Raw genomic sequence first — 21,870 nt, 5'->3', positions numbered from 1 at the left:
CCTTTTTCTCTCTAAGGCGCCGTTCACACGGAGTAAAACTGGCGGAATTCAAGCCTTTGTGTCATACTGACAGTATGGGAGGCTCGCGCGCCTCCTCTCTCTGCGCGGAAGAATGGACATGTCAATTCCACCACGGAATTCCTCCAGTTTTACTCCATGTGAATACAGCCTTACACCACTCAACCCCACACATTACTGGGAGGTTTAGTTCGCCCTTAGAAAAGGAGTTTAGTTCCTGGTGGAAGTGGTTATTTCTGTAGCTTGTTGGTCAGTTGGAGAGATAGGGAGCTAGACCTCTTCATCATGCAAGCTACCTCAAGAATGGATTGCCAGTCAGCTCAGGAGGAAAGGACATCCTCTGAGGATCACCTTGTCCATGCCAGGGTTACCTTCTACAGTACAGGGCAGTGACCTGTTTCCAGTTAAGCACTGACCCGAGTGGAACAAAGTTGCAGTTAGCCTACGTATTCCGCTGTGTAACGCACGGCTATCTTGGAAAGGTTTGGGAAATCTGCCTCACCCGGTGCAGGGACCTGGGTCCTCGAACTACCCTGTCAGGGCGGGTACCCCGACACTGCAGGGCATTAGGCGGTCAGTAAACGTGAGTAGGAGTAACTTCTCTTCTCCTCTCCTTCTCTATGCTACGGTATCGCAGCAGAGTACAGTGCTACATTGGACAGGGCCCTCAAGACGCTCCTCTACTCCACTGTCTACTGTTTCACAGACTACCACTTCTTCTGTCTTCCACCTGCACCTGCAGTTGTTGAAGCTGTACTTTTTGTGTATTGCACTGCAGAACTAAGTAAATGGACGTTATTCTGGTCAAGTCACTGAACTCTGTCTATCATTCTGCACCGGCACACCAGCGTACACTTGGGCTATCCAAACCAGCAGAACTGGGGACTGGGGGTGGGTTACAACGCCACTCCAGGCTACTGTGACAAGTGCCCAAGTAACCCTACACCCATCTAGCAGCCCCAACACCACTAAGCTAACCCCGACAGGGCATCACCATCACCCCCCACGGTTACTGCACGTACAGCAGCTGATAAGTAATGGAAGACTGGAAATTTTTAATAGAAGTAAATTACAAATCTCTGTCACTTGTTGATTTGAAAGAAAAAAATGGTGAACAACCCCTTTAAGCTCCATTCACTTCATTGAAACAGAGTTGCAAAGCCTGCACACAAACTGACAAGAGTGGTGCTGTCTTTGGAAGAAAGTAGTCATGTTTTCCTAACGCTGGATAACCCCTTTAAAGAGTACAACTGTTCTATGGATATCCTTGCATTGAACATGTTTAAAGGGTGTACGGCCATATATTTAAAAAGTTTCTTCAATTCAAGACACACCTATGGGTCATTACCTTCATAACGCAGGTTACCCAAGTGCAATATGGCAGCCAGAAGCCGGGAGATCTCCCAGTTCTCGGTATCGGTAAACATCAGCACTTTCATGGCAGAACGAATGTTGGCATATTCCTTACTGTCATCTCTGCCGTCACACGTGGTGCATTTGCCCTGGAAAGAAAATTAGAACTTGTATGAAGAGAATGGTCTCATGGTAGGTGGGGGCCTTGTTATCTCCTGCACACTTATAAAGGAAGCCATGTGACCTCACCATACAGAGGTAGTTGTAGTCCGTTGCTTTGCCAAGACCCAGTTTCTTCTTCTGATCTGGAGGCATCCCCTTCAGCATACAGTAGAACACATGATAGTTCCGCTCATCTTGAGCCTGAAATGTACAAAATTACAAAGAGTTACATTGTGTATTATACTCCAGAGCTGCACTCACTATTCTGCTGGTGAGATCACTGTGTACATACATTACTGATCCTGAGTAATGGCCCTATTCCACGGAACGATTATCGTTCATAAACACGCTCAAACGACCGCTCGTTAACGATAATCGTTCCGTTGAATTGATGAAAACGATCGAACGACTCGAGCAAAATGGTCGTTGAATCGTTCTCAAAAGTTTTTCAACATGTCGAAAAAAAATCGTTTGTCTTCCAACGATAATTCGCTAATCGTTTTGTTGAATTAGAAATCGTTAAATCGTTCGTAAAATGTGTCTAAAAAGTAGGTGTGTTGTATTCAAATTAACAATTAGCGAACGTTTTAACGATCATGTAACGACCGCAAAATAATCGTTATCGTTCACATTACCACTAGATTGAATGTGTAATCGTTCGCAAAAAATAGTCGTTTATTGATCGTTAACGAGCGGTCGTTTGAGCGAGTTTATGAACGATAATCGTTCCGTGGAATAGGGCCATTACATCCTGTATTATACCCCAGAGCTGCACTCACCATTCTGCTGGTGGGGTCACTGTGTACATACATTACTGATCCTGAGTTATATCCTGTAGATCTTTTATTTAAAAATATAAAACATAACAACAAACCAACAAAATAAGATAACTGTACAATATATACAAGTGCATAAAAGTCCATAAACGTATTGGCTGGTCCAGCCTCACACTCACCAAACGCACCGCTGTAGTATCCCCCACACGTGCAAACTAGATTTTCCCAAAAACACCACAATAACAACACTATCAAAACTCATAATTTAACTAACCATAGCTAACATAACTATACTCTATACTACATTAACCCCCTGGTCCGGTTGCGTTCCTCAAAAATAAATGCACAAATAAATAAATACATACATTAATACATACAGAGATACCTACACCAAACCATTTTTATATATATATTTTTTTTGGGGCCCTGAGCTGGTCCCGCATCCCATGCCCCCAGTACATGATAACAGACGTCCATGAACCAGCCCAGGATTTTCTGTTTATACCGTCCCAAGAAACCCCCTCCCCCCATATAACCCACCACCCAACCTAACACTAAACCCCAACCCCAGGTGGAGACCCAACACAAACTATGCAAACTATATACACAAATATACACCCTAATAATATATACACTAATAATATACACACTAACAATATACACACTAATAATATACACAAACATACACAGCAAACCATAGTGGGGCTTCTCAGCCCCACACACAGCCCGAAAGCCCAAGTTCAGTACCTGCAAGCCCTATATTCCTATACAGCTATAGCACAAAACAAAAGACTAAGGTGCCAGCATCAGCCCACCACCAGGAGAGGAGACGCAGGCTAAGGAACCTTAAAGGCAAAGCCCCTCCAAAGACAAGAGGCCCTACCAGCCCCCAGCCTCTCGTACTCCAGAGAACGCACCTTCACCAGGTCACGAGTGTGCCCCTAACCACCTCATCCACAGGGAGGATTTTACGCTGCGTCGACACTAAACACCGTGCACTCCACGTGTGGTACCTGACCACTATGCTGACTAGGAATAAAGTGCTCCGGTCCCAGCCACCAAGGTTTCTGAATGCTCCATAGGCCCATTCCGCATAGGAGAGACGGGCCAACCTGGGCCACCCGATGGAAGCGCCCACCCTGTTGTAAACCTCTGTATTAAAGGGACAATGAAGCAGAAAATGCTCCATGCTTTCCAGCATGCCTCCACACTCCTCCCGGGGACATCCCCGATCCTAAGAGCTCCTGCACTTCAGATTGGCCCTCACATACAGTTTCCCATGGAAGCAACGCCAAGCCAAGTCCCAAAACTTCAAGGGGATCCTGATGGAATTCAATAGGCCCAAACCAACCTCCAGATCCCGGCTTGGGCAATCCTTGAGCGCCAGCGGCTTTCGGAAATGGGATGACAGGACCCTATTGTCAAGGAATTTCCTCGACAGAGTCCTAATCTCCCACATCCCCAAACCCCACCGACGATTGACCTTCAGAACCAGGGTAGCATAAGCCGGAAGATGCCCGTGTGGTGTGCGGAGATCCTTCACTTGCCCTCCTGTCTCCCATTCCTGGAAGAAAGGCCGAAACCATCCCCTACAGGAGAATACCCACGGAGGAGCCCTCTCTTTCCAGAGGTTTGCAATGTTGGTCTTAAGAAAGGTATTCACCAGGAACACCACGGGGTTGACCATACACAACCCCCCTTGTCTCCTCGTACGGTAAGTAACCTCCCTCTTGACTAGGTTCAGTCTATTCCCCCATAACAGTTGGAAGAACACACTGTAGACCCTAGTCCAGAGCGGTTCTGGCAAAATGCAAACACTGCCCAGATATATCAACAAAGGGAGCAGGAAAGTTTTGATCAGGTTAACCCTTTCCCTGAGGGTCAAAGACCAACCCTTCCACTGATCCACCCTCTGAGCGGCGATCTTAAGCCTGCTGTCCCAGTTTTGTTTGGGGTAATCCCCTTGGCCGAATTCGATGCCGAGGACTTTTGCAGACTCCTGGGGCTCTGGAAGGGTGTCTGGGAGATCAAATTCAGGATCTCCACCTCAAAGCCAGAGACTCTCACACTTATCCTGGTTGATCTTGGACCCAGATGCCTCTGAGTAGCGCTCCACCTCTGACATCACAAACTGCACCTCCTCTTGTGAGGAGACGAATATGGTGACATCATCGGCGTACGCTACCACCCTCAGAGTGGAATCCGGCACCGCAGGGTCCATTCTCACCCCTGCCAACGGTCCACAATCAATCCTCCTAAGGAAAGGATCAATTGCAAACACGTACAACAGTGGGCTCAAAGGGCAACCCTGACGGACACCAGATCCAACCTCAAAAGAGCGGCCAATCCAACCATTCACAAGCGGGAAACTCTCTGCCCCTGTATACAAGGTCTTAAGCCAATCAACAAACCCCCCCGGCAGGCCATATCTCAGAAGAACAGACCAGAGGTACTCATGGTTAACCCGATCAAACGCTTTTGCCTGATCCAAGGACAGCAAGTACCCCTTCCAGTGACCCGCCCTACCCTGCTCCACAGCCTCCCGGACACCGAGCCTAGCACTAAAGGTACTGCAGCCTGGAACAGAGCAATGCTGGGCCCCCGAAAGGAGCTGGGGTGCAAACTTCACCAGCCGATTAAACAGCACTTTTGCCAGAATCTTTCTTTCCGCATTGAGAAGCGCTATGGGACGCCAATTCTTAATGTGTGATGGGTCTTTACCCTTTGACAAGATGATCAAGGCTGACCTCCTCATTGACCTCGGCAGAGTGCCCGAGGAGAGACACTCATTAAATACCTCAGTCAAGAGGGGAACCAAAGTGTCCTTAAAGGTCTTATAGAACTCAGATGTTAAGCCATCTGGACCGGGTGACTTCTTGAGGGCAAGACCATCAATAGCCACCCTGACTTCCTCTTCTTGGATCATCTCTGTCAAAACGTCAAGAGAGGGCTCTACCCCTGGTTCAGGGACGGTTTCAGTCAAGAAAGCTGAGGCCCTATCCCGATCTAGATCCTTCCTCCCCAAGAGGTGCGAGTAAAAGGATCTGACGACCACCAGGATCCCTGATCTGGACCTTTTCAGGGATCCTGTACTATCAATCAGTCCTGAGACGATTTTACTATTCACTGACATCTTGCAGTTTCTGTAAGGGTCCGGCGAGCGGTACTTCCCATAGTCCCTCTCAAAAACCAAAGATGCGTGTCTATCATACTGGCACTTCATTAGCAAGGCTTTCACTCTGGAGATATCATCACGACTACCTCCAGTCGAGACAAGACGTTCAAGTTTCTTCCTCAGGCCCTGGTACAAGCGATACCTGTCCAGACTCCTGAGGCTCGAGAGCTGGCGGAAGAATCTCGCAACCCTTTTTTTGAAGATCTCCCACCACTCTGACTTATTGCTACAAAGGCCCAGCAATGGTACCAAAGGACTGTCTTATTTCCGCTTCTTCCAAGAGAGACGAATTGTGCTTCCAGTAGCCTCTACCCATCCGGGGGGTCTCTGTAACATTCAGAGAAAACAAAATTAAACAGTGGTCGGAGAACTCCACCTCAGCAACGGACACCGCTGAAGAGACGGCTTCCTCCTTTAAATAAAACCTGTCTATCCTGGACCTACAACTACCCCTATGATAGGTGAATCCCGCGTGGCCTGGTGTATGCCGGATGTGAACATCCACCAGGCGAGCCTCACTAGCTATACTATTCAGGGCGACGCCATCATAAGTCAGCTTGTCTCTGGAACCTCCCCTATCCTGGGGCCTCGTGACAGCATTGAAGTCCCCTCCAAAGACCACCTGCCGACTTGTAAAAAGATAGGGCTTGATCCTCATAAAGAGACACTTCCGATCCCACTTGGACTGTGGACCATAGATGTTAATAAGGCGAAGTTCCTGTCCCTTCATGAGGACATCTAGAATCAGGCACCTCCCCATTTCTAACTCAATATCCTGTCGGCATTCTACCGGTGCGGCAAAAAGGACCGCCACCCCGCTATACGGCTCGGCCGCAAGAGACCAGTAGGAGGGCCCATTCCTCCATTCCCTTCTGGCTTTAAATATAGATGACATGTCTGTTAGCCTGGTCTCCTGCAAAAAGAAAATATCAGCATTAATGTGGGCAAAATAATCATAGGCCGCAAATCTAGCCGTATCTGACTTAATGCTGGCTACATTAATGGAAGCCAGCGTCAACGGAGAGGGTGCCGCCATCATGGGTGATTGAGTTCGATGACTTTCTTCTTCCCACCCCCTTTCTTACCCTCCTCACACTCCACGTCAGAAGAACTCATAACCCTTTTTAGTGATACTGAAGTGTCCATATCACCAGGCCTATCAATATTACCGTCCTCGTCCCCAGACTCTGGGCCAGTCCCCTCCCCTGAGGACATAACCTCCCCAGGAGAAAAAGACTTGGCGCCCCCTGGAGGCTTTGCCGCCACCTTCAGAACCTCACCCTCAGCTTCCTCCTCTAGAGAGGAAGAGATGTTGTCGAGGGCTTGGAACTGATTGGAAAGACCGATCAGAGGGGAGCAAGTCTCACCTTCCTTTGGCACCTGGTCCAGGGTAGGAGAAGATCTCAAATCTCCCTTTTTTTTACTTGTACCCCGCTTACGTTTCTTCTCCTGCCATCCCTGCCCGTCATCCTCATTCGCGCTCTCACAATGGGACGACTCAGGGGTGACAGCACCTTCCTCTCTACACAACCTCCTGACCTCCTCATTCAGTTCATCATCCCTCAGGGCCTCAGCAGCATGATTGGCCTCTGGGACAGGACCAGAGGTTCTCCCAGTAACTTGGGATTCCCCCATGGCCCTCTCCTTTTGGCGCTTATCAAGACGTCTCAGTCTCGCTGGCATCGTCTTCTTGCTATTCCTCACTGGCCCCTCAGATCCTTCACCCCTGGTAGTCCCCTCCCCAGCAGATTCCAGCTCTCGGCCTTTACCCGCCGGGGCCAAGACCGCATTGGCAAAGGAACGAGGACAACGACTGAAAGGGTGACCTAAGTCACCACACAGGTGACACCTAATCTCCGCACAAGATGCAGCATGATGGCCTACACCCCCACACAAGGCACATTTCTGTACCGTACAGTTGGCCCTGAAGTGTGTGGGGTCGCCGCACCTGTGACAGAGCTTCGGCTGACCCTGGTAGAAGATCTGGATACGATCTCTCCCGAGAAAGGCAGAAGATGGAATATGGGTAACCGTATTTCCTGAACGTCTGAGTTTTACCACAAACGTCCAGGCCCCTGATCAGATGCCAAACTCATCCCTATTTTTTTGTGGAATACCAATGACCTCACCGTACCGCCCTAACCATGTCATGATATCCACACAAGAGAGTGACTCATTACGGGTCAAGACGGTCACTCTCTTGACTTCATTTTGGCGAGACAATGCCTGCACGGCAAAGTCCCGCCAGCCGGGCTCGTTCTTTATCAATTCATAGTTCGACCAGAAAAGCTCAAGCCCCTCCGGCCGAACGAAACTGATATCAAACTCGGGTGTACCATGAGGATGTATCAAAGCATAGATGTCAGTTGCCTTGAAGCTCATCTTCAGCAGAAGCTCAACCACCTTGGTCCTTGAAGGACATGTATCACTGCCTCTCCAACGAAGACGAACCACATTCCTACGGAAACCACCCTGCCCGGCTGTTGGAAGGGAAGTGGTTTCCCCTCCTCTTTGTTCTCGGAAGGCAGCAAGGCCATGCCTGTCTATCAAGTAGGATAGATCAACCTCTCTTCCCTCTACATTGATCGATCTTCCCCCCTTCTTAAGAGCCTCCAGGAAACGCCGTCGCAACATGCCGTCCCCAGAGCCCGGAGATGAGGAGGGCATTCTACCTCCCCCAGCAGCGGCCCCTGCATAACTTTTCCTAGGGGCCGTCACTACTGGGGGTGCAACCGGACCAGTCCCTGCCCCTACACCACCATCACCACCTCCCCCAATAACATTGTCTCTAGTAACTTACCCAATCCCCCCCATAACATCACCACCACCCCCAATAACAGCATCACCACCTTCAATGACATAGTCCCCAGTAACATTACCACCACCTGCAATAACATTGTCCCCGATCACATCATTCCCACCCCCAATAACAACATCACCACCCCCCATAACAACATCACTACCACCCCCAATAACACTGCCCCTGGTAACCCCACACTCCATCACTTCATCATTCATACACCCCGCACCCCCATCCCCTCCCTCGTTCACACTGGCTGGACCAGCAGCAGATGCAGCACAGGATGATAATGATGAGTCTTTTGTTCTTGCTATCATTTTTGCCTCAGCATCCCGGGGCACTAGAGTTGGGACAACCTCCGCTGGCCCTTTAAGGGACCGGACAGCTTGCTTGCCCGGTCTAGAGGCCATCCCAACTCTGTTCTTTTTAGTGCCCTCCGCCTCATCAGCAGTGTCTTTAGCATTGTCCACATGCCGCTGATCAGCGGGATCAGCGGCGCCAATACAAAACAAAATTTCCCTTTTTGCAGTTTTTATTTGGCCAGTCTTATTGGGAGCGTCTGGAGCCACCGCAACTACCTCCGGCACTGGGGCACCCCCCCCTCCCACAGGAGAGCGAACTACAGCACCGGAGTCTGCCTTTTTGCCCACCGCTGGGCCACCCTCACTGTCCGGACGTTTGGCCGATGCCTTCTCTGCTCCATTCCTGCTACTACAAACAAGGCTGGAGCTCAACGCCCTTTTAGTATCTGTATTCTCCCCGCACCTTTGCACCGAGTCCACTACAGAACACGGGCTGGGCTGGGTAACGGGGCTCGCACAATGAACCAACCCTGCGGCCGCCTCAGGGGTCTCACGGAGGGGGGTGTAGATATAACTCACCACTTCTTGCTGCTTTGCCTTGGTCTTTCCCTTCTTGCCCCCAGGTGCCTCCTCTGGGAGTTCATCTCCAAACACAAAGTTCTGAGGGCACACTGGGGACTCGATCATCCTGATCTGGGCCATGAGCGCCCCTCCCTGGCCGCTGCTGTCACTGTCCTCCCCTGAGTCGGCAGGTGTCACCACTGGCTGCTGTGCAGGGGGCCCACTGTACGGAGCCTGCTGGTGTTGCTGCAGGCTGCCAGGTGGGTCTGGCTGTTGGTCTTCATCCATCTCATCGGCAGTGTCATCATCATCATCCACCTGGCTCTCAGGTTGCAGCCCCATCAACCCTCTCTCTCTGTTATCAGCCATCTCCCGGAAACGGTCATCATTTATAAGTTTTTCCTTAAATCCACCACTCATCTCCAGTATCTCCGCTTTCCTCTCCTCCAAATCTCTTATTTCACCTTCAAGTCTCTTTACCTCCGCCTGGATCTCAGACTTCTTCCTCTTTGTAGCCTGATTGGCCCTGGCACGGGCATAGCGCAGTTCCTCCCGGAGCCTCCTCAGAGACTTGCTGGCTTCTTCATACTCACAGAGGTGGCTCATGACCCGGGAGCCATAGGTGGAGAGAGACTCCCGGGCCCTCTGCACTCCCCAGCCTTCCTCACCGAGGTCGGCTTCACCCCCGTGAGCACTCAGCTTTCCTCCAGAAGTACCTGGCTTTCTGCTGGTGGCACTCTGCTGTCCTGAGGTGGATTCTTCCTTTTTGGAAACCTTTCGGCTTCTTCAGTTGTCCACAGCCTCAGTGGGGAGAGTAGGAATGGAATTACTGCCACTCTGGTGGAACGACTCATCCCCGAATCTTCAGGTGTACAGGCCGCTTGCTGGCTTCTCCTGCTCCCCAGCGGCCTACCACGGGAAACAGAAGCCTGGACCTCGCCTCCCTCGCTCATGCCTGGAAACCTGCTCCCTCCCTGGGGAGGAGAGAGCAGGCCCAGGGGCAGATCTTGCTTGCTTGGAGCTCAGGAGCAGCAGACTCGCACAGCCTCTCAGAGCAGGACCACACCCAAAACTAATTGGAGCTGCAATCACCACTCCAGAGCTGCACTTGCTATTCTGCTGAGGGGGTCACTGTGTACATACATTACATTACTAATCCTGAGTTATATCCTGTTTTATACTCCAGAGCTGCACTCACTATTCTGCTGAGGGGGTCACTGTGTACATACATTACATTACTAATCCTGAGTTATATCCTGTTTTATACTCCAGAGCTGCAGTCACTATTCTGCTGGTGGGGTCACTGTGTACATACATACATTATCAGTGATGTCTCTTACCTGTCTGCAGACACGAGACTTCTCCAGCAGATACTGCTCTATCTTTGCGCCCTCAATGGCTCCTTTTTTATTAAAATGAATATCAATGTATTTTCCAAACCGGCTGGAATTGTCGTTGCGAATTGTCTTGGCATTGCCAAACGCTGTAAGGGCATCAGTAACAGAGCAAAGGTCAAGATGACTAAATATACTATATACTATACTATATATATATATATATATATATATATATATATATATATATATATATATTTATTTATTTATTTTATTTATACTTTTTTTTTTACTATTATTTTTACTTATTTATATTTTACTGACCCTCTAGAATGGGATTGGCCTCCAAGACTTGTTGCTCTATCCACGAGTGCTGACCACTAATCGCCGCCAGAAACTGCAGGATCAGCTTGGTGCTCTCGGTTTTACCGGCACCAGATTCTCCGCTATAACAGATGACGCATCAATTAGCTCAGGGCTATAGAGAGTAACAACAATAAGGTAATACCAGCATATAACACTGCATGTGATAGCAACAACACTTACTTATTAAATTTTTTTCTGCCACCACTAGAGGGAGCTTATAAGCCTACTGCATACTTCTATATAGAACTCATTGGAAACAGTGAAGTAAGCTTCCCCTGGAGGCGTTGTGTAACTTCATGAGTATGCAGAGTTCAGTATTAAATATTTTATCCATATTCTAGGGGGGGATGTTTACTTGTCATGTGACCCAAAATCCAAAGACCCCATACCGCGAGTGTCGGGATTAGGGTCACGGGGAGTGTTTTTCTCACCTAATGATACAACACTGGTCCTTACTGTTTCGCTGCATGTTGAAGTAACAGTTGTCGGCTATGGCAAAGATGTGGGGGGGCATCTCTCCGATCTTTTTGTTGGTATACAGACGAATCTGGTCTGGAGTGTAGATGGGGAGCAGCTGGTAGGGGTTCACCGCCACTAAAATGGATCCAGTGTATGTCTGAAAGAGGAAAGTAAAGGGTAAACAAGGGTCATATATGTTACGTATTATGACTATACATGCGTGATGGAGCAGTATAGTCCAAGTCTTATAATATATGGTACCATTATTTATATACATGTAATGTGGAATACGGGAATATATCAACCTGTACTGTGTTATCATATATATAGACCTGTACTTACTACAGGGTAGAAATAAGGGGTGTATGGGGAGTGGATACTTACCACCATGAATGCCAAATCTGTCAGACTCTTTAAGTCTTGCTGGGACAGTCAAGAAATGCTCTAATAACCACATACACCCTGGCCATTATTTTACCCAGTTCCTCAGACAATGTAGTAAAAATCTGGACTGTATGGGAGGATCAGACTACACTGGGTTTATTTTGTAGTCTGTAACCATGGAGACACATAGGTCTGTATAAGAGCTGTATTCACAGAATGATAGGAGACTCAATGTTTAAAATATAGGGCCCCTGCATACTGACAGACTATGCTGTAAATTCCTACTGGTTGGGGGTCCTCATTTTGAGTGTTGCTATGGGGCGGGAAGTGCCATTACATGCTCTACACAGAGTCAGGAACATCTTACATGCAAGACATGGATCATACCGAGACATGACATAGGGCTATATAGCATGCACATGAGATGGAAGATGCAGCAGCTGACATGGTGGTGACCGGAGAACATGGCAGGGTAGTGAGATCCTAGAGACAATGTGGAATCAGCTCACCCTCTCAGCGTGATGCATGTGCTTTGAACTTTCTCCAGGTAAGGAGCACGTAATATGGCGGGCCGTCATTCGTTCAGAATCCAAAAGAAAGTAGAGGCTCTCAGCTCCATAAAACGTAGTACTTTTATTTCAAATGCATCTTAAAATAACAAACAATAAAAGCATAGCAGCGCCGACGCATTGCGAGGTATAACCTCTTAATCATGGCAAATTATGTTAGATACTGGTACATTTTTATACTGGTAAGATGCATGTCTCCACATACACACCACCCCTTGGGGCGTAACTAGTCTGACGTGGAAACCACATGACTTACTTACAAACCAAGGTACATAGGAAAACGAGTAATGGAGTACAAATTCATGTGAATACAAAATATAAATACACATTAATAAATATAGTATAAATCATTTTTCAGGTTCAGACTTTTAGGATAACGAGTGTCCAAAAACAAAATCCTAAAAGCCTCTCGTTTTCCTAATAGCTGGACCCAGTCTCCTCCCCGTGTGGGTTTATTAACCCTCTCCAGGGCACACACTGAGAGGCTGCTGGTGTCTCCTCCGTGGCAATCAATAAAGTGTCTGGAAAGACCAGAAACAGATTTTTTGTGAACCGCATTGTGTGAACGAATATCAGTCAGGTGTTCGCTGATGCGTAATTTCAACATTCGTTTTGTTGAGCCTACATATTGTAAGCTACAAGTGTTACAGTCCGCTACATAAATAATATGTGTACTTTTACAATTAATCAAGGATTTAATTAAAAAATTACGCCCTGTGTTACAAGATGTAATAGATGTTTGTTTAATAGCGTATTTGCATAGTATACATCTAGGGCTTCCACATTTGTAGAAGCCTGTGGTTTTAAGCCAGTTAGTATTACTTGTGCTTTTATAATCCCGTGTGGTTGATGTTGTTAGGGGACAGAATATTGCCTAAGGTTTGACCCCTTCTAGCTACACACCGTATACCAGATGCCAATACTTTTTCACATTTAGAATCTTGTAGTATTATGGGAACATATTTCTTAACAATGTTGGTAATTTCTCTAAACTGGGGACTATATACAGTGGAAAAAGTGAGTTGATTTTCCTTTTTACTGTAAGATTTTGTAACCTCTCTGTTGTCTATCTCATTACTAGGAAGCTGTCTGTCTAACAGGTGGTACATTCTATCATGAGCTTCTGCTTTTTTACGTGCTCTTTCTATCAATGTCCTTTGTGATTATCTCTGTGTGGTGGTGGAATTTCTACTTACCAACAATTTCTTTTCTTTTGGGGACCAGTTTTTTCTCCAGACCAATGGATGCCCGATGGGCCCTTGCTTTTCACCTTCATTAGCCAATATATTTATGGCTTACTGGGAGGAGGTCGTCTTGTTTAACATCAACAACCCGTACAGAGAATTCATTCTCTGGTACGGGAGATATATAGACGACCTCCTCCTGGTATGGAGGGGCAATAGGTCTGATGCAGAAAATTTTGTAAAATACATTAATGGGAATACGTTAAACTTAAAATTTACATATCAATTTGAGACAGAATCTATCCCATTTTTGGATTTAAAACTTTCCCTGGAAGGTGGCTACATTAATACTAGCCTGTATAGAAAACCTACCACCGGTAATGGTGTATTACAGGCTAGCAGTAGTCATCCTAACCATGTCACCAGAAATCTCCCTGTGGGTGAGTTCATTCGCACTCGCAGAAATTGCTCTAAAGATGCCTCTTATCTAAAAGAGGCTGAAGAACTCACAGGGAGACTAAGGGCTAGAGGCTACGGTCCCACAGTGACAGAAAGAGCACGTAAAAAAGCAGAAGCTCATGATAGAATGTACCACCTGTTAGACAGACAGCTTCCTAGTAATGAGATAGACAACAGAGAGGTTACAAAATCTTACAGTAAAAAGGAAAATCAACTCACTTTTTCCACTGTATATAGTCCCCAGTTTAGAGAAATTACCAACATTGTTAAGAAATATGTTCCCATACTACTACAAGATTCTAAATGTGAAAAAGTATTGGCATCTGGTATACGGTGTGTAGCTAGAAGGGGTCAAACCTTAGGCAATATTCTGTCCCCTAACAACATCAACACACGGGATTATAAAAGCACAAGTAATACTAACTGGCTTAAAACCACAGGCTTCTACAAATGTGGAAGCCCTAGATGTATACTATGCAAATACGCTATTAAACAAACATCTATTACATCTTGTAACACAGGGCGTAATTTTTTAATTAAATCCTTGATTAATTGTAAAAGTACACATATTATTTATGTAGCGGACTGTAACACTTGTAGCTTACAATATGTAGGCTCAACAAAACGAATGTTGAAATTACGCATCAGCGAACACCTGACTGATATTCGTTCACACAATGCGGTTTACAAAAAATCTGTTTCTGGTCTTTCCAGACACTTTATTGATTGCCACGGAGGAGACACCAGCAGCCTCTCAGTGTGTGCCCTGGAGAGGGTTAATAAACCCACACGGGGAGGAGACTGGGTCCAGCTATTAGGAAAACGAGAGGCTTTTTGGATTTTGTTTTTGGACACTCGTTATCCTAAAAGTCTGAACCTGAAAAATGATTTATACTATATTTATTAATGTGTATTTATATTTTGTATTCACATGAATTTGTACTCCATTACTCGTTTTCCTATGTACCTTGGTTTGTAAGTAAGTCATGTGGTTTCCACGTCAGACTAGTTACGCCCCAAGGGGTGGTGTGTATGTGGAGACATGCATCTTACCAGTATAAAAATGTACCAGTATCTAACATAATTTGCCATTATTAAGAGGTTATACCTCGCAACGCGTCGGCGCTGCTATGCTTTTATTGTTTGTTATTTTAAGATGCATTTGAAATAAAAGTACTACGTTTTATGGAGCTGAGAGCCTCTACTTTCTTTTGGATAGTGAGATCCTAGCTCCACTATTACTGATAATGATCCCTTTTCCTGTGTGCACTCAGGCAGGTACTCCAAGATTGTGCAGCTCTGGGGTACAGAGGGATACGGGGTAGCACTAGGGGTAGTGTAATGTTCTTACCCATCTGCCCTCCAGCGCTTACTCTTCTTCCGAGCCATTGTCTGGCCATATGCTTTATAATATCATATGCCCGATCCTGCCAGACCTACTCAACTGTTTGACCCTGCCCCAGAGACCTAGTCTCATTATCTTACCTATCCCGGTATGTTTCATGCTGTCCCTCCATACACATGAACACTTAGCTTGCCAGAGCATCCATGTAGTTGTGGTGTCCCACCACTGGTGTTTCTCTTATGTACCTGTCTTAAAGTTTGCACTCAGGTTAAGTGGTGGATGAAGTATGTAGTTTCTCTACTAGGTGTCACTGTTCTGTGTATGTCTTATTTCTCATGCACAGCTGAAGGTAATGGGTTAAGTGTTTTTTGTCAAATGTTTTGTTCTGACCACTAGGAGGTTCTCTCTCTTTTCTGTCCTATCTTCTTCCTGCTCCTCTCTCTTACCCACACTCAGCCCCACCACTCACAGGAAGGTTTAGATAATACCCCTGTAGGAGGAGTTTAACTGGTTGAGGAAGTGGGTTCAGTTTAGTTTTGGTTTCTAGCGAGAGAGGACACACCAACCAGTCCCTGCAGAAGTTAAGCCAGGGCCTGGCTTCAGCCAGGACCCCTGACAGGGACCAGACATGAGTTAGTCATTGGAGGCCTGTGAGGACAGATGTGTGAGAGACCAGCTCAGTTAAAGATTTCTTTTATGAAAGCAGCTACGTTCGCCATGCATTGCTAAGCTACCATAGAGGAGAGCAGCCACATAGGAATACCCTAGCTCACGCTGCAAACTCCTCGAAAACGTGCAGGGCGATATCCTGTTAACAGAGGAATTGACCCCAGTAGGAAAAAGATACCAGTATTGAGAAGGTCTATGTATCCTACTGCACAGTGCAGGTTGACTGGGAAAACTCGGTCACCTTGCTACACCCAGATAACCATGCTACCCACCTAGAACGGGTTCTACGAAACTAGGGGGCAAAAGGCGGTCAAACACATGTCTAAACGTGAGTATATATATATATATATATATATATATATATATATATATAATCTACACTACAGTTCTGGCAGAGTACAGGACCTACACTGGGCAAGGGCTCCTCTGGCAAACTCCTCTCCTCTTCTCTCTACCTTTACAAAGCACTACTACTACTTCTACCGAAGCTTCACTCTTTCAAGCAACTACTCCTACAGCACTCAGTCAGCATTTGAGTCTGGGTCAAGATTTTACTGTTTATCTGCCAAGTTCTACAGTAAACTATTATATTTTATTACAAAATGCACGGGGCTCTGCTTCTTCTGTCTGCACCTGCACCTATAAACACACCTTGGGTTATTTTTCCCCTTTTTCCCGGGTGGGGCAACTACCACTCCAGGTTGCTGTAACAAGAGCCCAAGGGACCCACCACAAACCCGGAGGTTACTGACCATATTGGGACATAAATCGGCAAAATACATAAAGAGTGTCTCTCTCTCTGGAGGACCAGTTCTGTCCTATATTACACAGATCACCCATTGATGGGAATAGACACTGTGTAATACTTCATTTCCCCATGTGGTGGAGCTGCAGAGAAATAAAACACTTACTACTAGGCTTCCTACAGCTGATCGCTATGATCTGCTGATCTTTTTAGCATAAAAGGGATTGTCCACGTTGGACACGTACATCCCCAGTCTCTTCTATGCGTGCCAGGACCAGTATAGCAGATGGACATGATGGCTGGTTATACGGTATATACAACAAGCAGATGGCAGATGAGGTATAATGGTGGAATGGAGCCTTGATGGGGATGGCTACAGCGCCACCGTATACTCACCCGCCCGCCACAGTTAGTCTTAGGAAAGAAGATTAGATGATACAGTTATCAATCAGGTTATATACAGATCTGACCATGTAATATATAATCCAGGACACATCGATGGAGGGAGATCTACCAGGCCTTGTGCCGTCGCCCATAGCAACCAATCAGCTTTCATTGTTAAAACTTCCTGTGAAAAGTGATTGGCTGCCGTGGTAACCGTGATAAATCCCCCTCATAGTTTGATCAGTGCTTCTAGGTACTAGAAACCGTACACAAGCTGCTGTTGACGGATCTGTTATTCTGATTGATTCGTCCCATGGACACTGGTAGTCGCATTCATTGAGACCGTAGCAAGTAAGTAGCAGCACGATCTAATCACAGGGGCCGGATAAGGGACCCCATCAATTATAATAGATCCGTCAACAGCAGCTTGTTGACTGTTTTTCCCTGTAACGCTGGAAGATGGAGACTGAGACAATGGATGGGGTCCACTCTCTCTCTCTCTCTCTCTCTCTCTCTCTATATATATATATATATATATATATATATATATATATATATATATATATTGAGAGGCGGTGGCCTGGGTAACCCCAGTATTGCAGCGTGTCAGCATAAGTTATACCAGGTCACACCGCAGTCTCCTGGGGAACACGGCTCCTATTCTTATCATGAATTATTCAGGGCAGTGATGGGGTTAATTCTGCTCAAACAATGGCAGCCGCAACACACATTAATTGTTAATGCAGATCATGTAGACAGGAGGAGCGGGATCGGCCATAATGATCTGTCTCATATCTCCGCCGTGTATCGGTGTGACACCTTCCTGCACGGGAGCGCTAAATCCTAGTGGATACTGTTGTCACGTCATGGCTTGTACTCCAGTCACATCCAGAACTGCATTGAAAACTATGCTGGAAGATGCTTCCCTGGTGGTCTAGAGTACTGGAGGGATCTATGTCAGGTATCCTGGTGGTCTAGGGTACTGGAGAGATCTATGTCAGGTCCCCTGGTGGTCTAGGGTACTGGGGGGATCTATGTCAGGTCCCCTGGTGGTCTAGGGTACTGGAGAGATCTATGTCAGGTCCCCTGGTAATCTAGAGTACTGGAGGGATCTATGTCAGGTCTCCTGGTGGTCTAGGGTACTGGGGGGACTTATGTCAGGTCCCCTGGTTGTCTAGGGTACTAGGGGGATCTATGTCAGGTCCCCTGCTGGTCTAGGGTACTAGGGGGATCTATGTCAGGTCCCCTGCTGGTCTAGGGAAAAGAAAGGAATCGTTCTGCTTCTCCAGTGGCCTTGGGTAGTATTCATATCTCCTGGTGTGGGGTGATTCACGTCTCCTTCCCTTGTGGTCTAAGGTAATGAATTCATGTCTTCTCTCCTGGTGGTCTAGGGTAGTGGAGGGATTTATGCCTCTTAAGGTAGAAGCAAGAATCACTTCCACCCCTCTGGTGGTCTAAAATAGTGTAAGGATTCATGTTTGCTTTTCTGGTGTCTATAGCAGAGGATGGAATCACTTATGCATCCCTGGCGGTCTAGGGTAGTGAAGGGATTCATGTCTGCTTCTCTGGTGGTATATTGCAGTAGAGGGAATTACATCTGCTTCCCTGGTGGTCTGAGGCAGTAGAGGGATTCATATCTCTTTCCCTGGTGGTCTAGGGTAGAGAAATGAATAGTTTCTGCATCCCTGGTGTTCTGGGGTAGTATTCATATCTGCTTCTCTTATGTTTAAACTGGTGGTGAGGTTCATACCTCCTTCCCTGGTGGTCCAAGCTACAGTCAAGAATCATTTCCCCACCTCTGGTGGTCTAAAATAGCGCGAAGATTCACATTTGCATAACTAATGGTAGAGGATGGAATCACGTATGCATCTCTGGTGATCTAAGATACGGAGGGATTCACATCTGCTTCCCTGGTGGTCTAGAGTAGGGAACAATTCATGAATACTGCCCCAGTAGTCTGACACACTCCCTAACATAATACTGTAACTAAAAAACAGCAGGGGGCAGGTTCTATGCAACGGAGATAGTCAGCAAAATTCTGAATGCAGCTTTAGATGTGACTGGAGTATACATGCTGAAGCTCCACTTAAAGTGGTTGTTCACTGCTTTTTTCTTTTACATTAACTGGTGCCAGAAAGTGCCAGAGACTTCTAATTCACTTCTATAAAAAAAAAATCTTCCAGTACTTAACAGCTACTGAATGTCCTGCAGGAAGTGGTGTATTCTTTCCAGTCTGGAGAGCAGGAGAGGTTTTCTATGGGGATTTGCTGCTGCTCTGGAAGTTCCTGACATGGACAGAGGTGGCAGCAGAGAGCACTGTGTCAGGCTGGAGAGAATACACCACTTCCTGCAGGACATACAGCAGCACTACTGATTCAGCCTGATAAGAATAATCAGTGCAGTAACCCTTGCCCTGCTCCCTCCCTAGGATGTAGGTCTGGGATGGGGAACCTGCAGCAAAGCTACAACTCCCATCATGCCCTGGACAGGCTAAGCTGCGGGTTCCCCATAGCTGATGGCAGTGATGAGTAAGGACTATGGGGGGTATCCGCATCTGCAGACTCACGTAGATGAGGTGCTCCCTGTATCTGATGAGGAGGTTCCGCAGGATCCCGGCCTCATTGAGATCCCCCAGGCGGATCATGTCCTCCACCCCATGGATAGAGGTCGGGTGCATGGGTTTGATGTTGGTCGCATTCTGAGGAGATATCCAGTGTTCCTGTAAGGAAAATAGATCAATCATCAGTGATGGAGTCTTTCCTCCTACGCACGCCGGCGAAAATATTTTCTTTCAAATCAACTGGTGTCAGAAAGTTATACAGAATTGTATTTTACTTCTATTTAAAAATCTCCAGTCCTCCAGTACTCATCAGCTGCTGTATGTCCTGCAGGAAGTGGTGTATTCTTTCCAGCCTGACACAGTGCTCTCTGCTGCCACCTCTGTCCATGTCAGGAACTGTCCAGAGCAGCAGCAAATCCCCATAGAAAACCTCTCCTGTTCTGGACAGTTCATTTGGAAAGAAAAAGATTTTGGCCGGAGTGCCCCTTTAAAGAACAAGTCACCATGACTAATAAAGCTGGATGACATCTAATGTGGCTGCTGACAGGTAAAATGGAAGGAAAAGACAAATCAATCATCTCTGCTTCCCTGGTGGTCTAGAGTAGGGGGCGGGAGATCATGTATGAAGAGTGATAGAGAGATTTATATCTACTTCCCTGGTGGTCTAGAGTAGGGGGCGGGAGATCATGTATGAAGAGTGATAGAGAGATTTATATCTACTTCCCTGGTGGTCTAGAGTAGGGGGTGGGAGATCATGTATGAAGAGTGATAGAGAGATTTATATCTACTTCCCTGGTGGTCTAGAGTAGGGGGTGGGAGATCATGTATGAAGAGTGATAGAGAGATTTATATCTACTTCCCTGGTGGTCTAGAGTAGGGGGCGGGAGATCATGTATGAAGAGTGATAGAGAGATTTATATCTACTTCCCTGGTGGTCTAGAGTAGGGGGCAGGAGATCATGTATGAAGAGTAATAGAGAGATTTATATCTACTTCCCTGGTGGTCTAGAGTAGGGGGCGGGAGATCATGTATGAAGAGTGATAGAGAGATTTATATCTACTTCCCTGGTGGTCTAGAGTAGGGGGCGGGAGATCATGTATGAAGAGTGATAGAGAGATTTATATCTACTTCCCTGGTGGTCTAGAGTAGGGGGTGGGAGATCATGTATGAAGAGTGATAGAGAGATTTATATCTACTTCCCTGGTGGTCTAGGGTAATGCAGGGATTTATGGTCTGCCTCCCTGGTGGTCCAAGATAGTTGAAGGTCTCATGTTTGTTTCCCTTGTGATCTAGGATATTTAAAGGAACACTCACAGCACGGATCTGCATATATGTGTGCCGCCATTTTCCTATTGCTGATCACTGAGTGGTGGGTACATACCGCCCATGCTGCTCTGTGATCCGCCATTTTCTTAAAAAACGTTTCTTATCCCCCCGGCTGACCGTATCACAGAGGTGTGTCAGAGCCCGCCCTGCAGTATTCCCTGGCCGCCTTCCCTGGCTGTCAATCATTCTGGAGGAGGCGGGTGGCAGCCTGAAGGTACTGCATCGCTGGAGTGCGGGGAGGCAGAGGCTGTGCATATCCTTTATGTATATCCTTTAAGGAATTTATGTCTGTCTCCCTGGTGGTCTAAGGTAGTAGTGGTGGGCATACAGCATGTGCAGCCAGTTCGGCTGCTCAGGGGCCCGGAGAGGCAGAGGGGCCCATCAGTGTCCAGCCTCCTCACTGTTGTGCAGGGTAAGGATCAGAACAGAGGAGCAGGGCCTGCCAGTGTCCTGTACACAGAGGAGAGTGAGAAAGGACCTGATCACATGACCTGCAGGTCCTCAATGTTACCTTGTGAAGATCAGCTGGACTACAGAGAGGAGGGGGGGGGGGGAGGCCTGAGAGCTGTAAGTGCTGCGTGTGTGTGTGTGTGTGTGTGTGTGTGTGTATGTGTATGTATGTGTATGTATGTGTATGTGTGTGTGTGTATATATATATATATATATATATATATATATATATATATATATATATGTTAATGTATCTACTGTACTGTATGTATGTATCTGTGTGTGTGTGTGTGTGTGTGTATGTCAGTATTGTCTGTGACGGTGGTGTATATGTGTGTGTTTGTGTATGTCTGCAGCCAGGGGCTGGCTGGCAAATTTTAGCCATAGTCTTACCAAAAACATAGGTAGAAAAACAGTAACCTATAATATCACCTTAAACATGGTATAGATGTCAGATATTCAAATATGCTACCAATAGAATGGAGAGAA

General features: G+C 46.8%; 1 pseudogene; it reads right to left on the bottom strand.

Annotated features, from left to right (window-relative positions):
* Positions 1 to 19,833, bottom strand: part of LOC138774676 (unconventional myosin-VIIa-like) — a 56,600-nt pseudogene extending 36,767 nt beyond the window's left edge.
* Positions 19,834 to 21,870: the final 2,037 nt, after the last annotated feature.

Source organism: Dendropsophus ebraccatus, unplaced genomic scaffold (assembly GCF_027789765.1).
Source record: "Dendropsophus ebraccatus isolate aDenEbr1 unplaced genomic scaffold, aDenEbr1.pat pat_scaffold_1022_ctg1, whole genome shotgun sequence".
Classification (NCBI taxonomy): Eukaryota; Metazoa; Chordata; class Amphibia; order Anura; family Hylidae; genus Dendropsophus; species Dendropsophus ebraccatus.
Note: the sequence above shows the minus strand (reverse complement) of the source record. Positions and strands in the feature narration are given on the sequence as shown.